The 2500-nt window shown below is 36.3% G+C and overlaps 1 protein-coding gene across 12 annotated transcripts in view; it reads left to right on the top strand.

The window, feature by feature from the left end:
- Window positions 1–2500, top strand: part of LOC113824444 (uncharacterized) — a 239828-nt gene that overhangs the window by 202921 nt on the left and 34407 nt on the right. The window lies entirely within an intron of this gene.

Genomic DNA, 2500 nt, shown 5'->3' with positions numbered 1-2500 from the left:
ATTATAGATAATGATAATGATAATAATAATGATAATAATAATAATAACAACAATAACAATAATAACAACAATAATAATAATGATAATGATAATAAACACAAACACACACAAAAAGAAAAAAAAGTGACAAATAAAACAGTGCTAAAAGCGACCAAGGAACACTCGTTTCTTTCTAAGCTTTTATGTCTTAGCCCAATTTCGCCTTGGCTTGGAGAGAAACTTTTTTTTTCTTTTCTTTTTCTTTTTCTCTTGCCACATTTTTATTTTTGTATTTGTGATTCGGTATTTTGCTCGTAACCTCTGTGACTGCTGCATTTCGTAACTTTTGCAGCATTGTTTTTGTTTTTCTTTTCTTTTCAAGGAAATGATTAAATCTTGCTGTCTTTTGTTACATATTTTATATGTTATTTTTATATATATTATTATATTATATTGTTATATATGTTATCATATATATATATATATATATATATATATATATATATATATATATATATATATATATATATATATTATTTAAAAATTATTTACAAATGCTTATATATGATATATATTATTTACACATATTTATGTATTATATACATTATTTACACGATGGTGAAGTGTATAGAATGTGTCATTTCATATGTTTTGTTAGGATTTTTGAATTTGATTTACTTATTTATTTATTTTTATTTGTCGTATATTGCAGTATCACTTATATTTGTTTACTAATTTATTCACTGTAATTTATCTCTTGTAATTTTAGTCCTATCTATTCTTTTTACCGTTTTATATATTGGCAATCGTCATATATTGCAGTATTATTATTATTATTATTGTTATCACTTACCATATTTATTTATTGTTAGGTGTTGTATATTGTAGTATCATTTGGTATTGTTATTGTTGTTATTATTGTTATTTTTATTATTATTAATATTATTATTATTATTATTATTCACCAATTTATTTATTGTTATTTGTCGTAAATTGGATTATCACGGTGCGTTAAAGAGAGAACAATTTTTTCGTTGCACTTATCTGAGCGAATCGGGCGTGGGGGGTGTGGGGGTGGGGTGAGGGGGGGTTAGTGAAACTTTGCCGTGGCCTTCCCGCAAATAGCCAAGCCCGGGGGGAGGAGGAGGGGAGGGGGGTGACTGGCAGACAGAATGGGTTTTCCTCCTCTGGCTTGTGTTGGTGTGCGTTGGAGGGGGTGATGGGGGTGGTGGGGGTTGGGTGGAGAGGTACAGGGAGTGAGGAAGGGAAAAGAGGGTGAGAGGAGGAGGGGGGTGGTGGGGGATGGAGAGGGAGAGGGACTGGGAGTGGGAGAGGGCGAGGGAGAGAGTGGGAGTGGGAGTGGGTGGGTAGGAGGGGGAGGGGGATTGGCTGGGATTTGGAGAGGGAGCGGGAGGAGGTGGTGGGGGTTAGAGACGGAGAGGGAGGCGATAATAAAGGGAGAAGGAAGGGGAGAAGGAGAGGGAGAGGGAGGGTAAAGAGTGGATATTGGGAGTCACGTAGGATTAGAGTGGGAGAGAAAAGGAAGAGAAAAAAAGAAACATATTTTTGGTGTATAGGACTATGAAATATTAAATGTTATGAATACGGAAATTGGATGGAGAACATTCTACATAGTTTGTTGAACCTAAGCAGATTTCATCGCTTGTGCAAAATTCTTGGTCTGGAATGGTTGTTGACAAAAAACACCGTTGAGAAAAAGAGAGAGACAGAGGCAGAGGCAGAGATAGAGACAGACACAGAGAAAAAGAAAAAGAAAGAGAGGAAAAGAGAGAAAGGAAGGGAAAGAGAGAAAAAAAGAAGGAGAGAGAGAGAGAGCGAGAAAGAGAAGGAGGGAGAGAGAGAGAGAGAGAGAAAGAGAAAGAGAAGGAGAGAGAGAGAGAAAGGAGAGAGAGAGAGAAAGAGAAGGAGAGAGAGAGAAAGAGAAGGGGAGAGAGAAATAAGAGAGAGAAAGAGAGAGAAAAAAAAACACCACTCGGGGAAAAATCTCTCGAGTCGCCCGCATGTGGTTGTGGTCGAATCGTCATCGTACAGTATGGTTATAATCTGTTCGTCCATGTAGGGTTGTTGATTCGAACCCGCGTGATAAGTAGATTCATCCGTGTATGGTTATGATTGCGAAACAATATATGAATGTGCTTGATTCATCAATGCACATATGGTTGTAATAAATTCAACCATGTAGGCCTATCGTATGTTGTAATAGATTCATCCATGTATAGTTGTGGTCTCGTCCGTGTATTGTTGTAGCCGATTCGCCGAGGCATGGTTATAAAAAAGTTCATATTTATGTGGTTGTAGCCGCCTTGTTCATGTATGGCTGTAGCAGTGTCGTCCATGTATAGTTTATTAAAGTTATCCATGTATGGTTGTAGTTGTCTCGTCCAGGTATAGTTGCAATAAATTCACCCATGTATGGTTGTAGTCTCATCCAAGTATAGTTATAATAAATTCATTCATGTATGGTTGTAGTTGTCTCTTCTGTATATAGTTGTAATGAATT

The sequence above is a fragment of the Penaeus vannamei genome, chromosome 43, assembly GCF_042767895.1.
Source record: "Penaeus vannamei isolate JL-2024 chromosome 43, ASM4276789v1, whole genome shotgun sequence".
Classification (NCBI taxonomy): Eukaryota; Metazoa; Arthropoda; class Malacostraca; order Decapoda; family Penaeidae; genus Penaeus; species Penaeus vannamei.
This window is presented reverse-complemented; position numbering and strand designations above follow the sequence as displayed.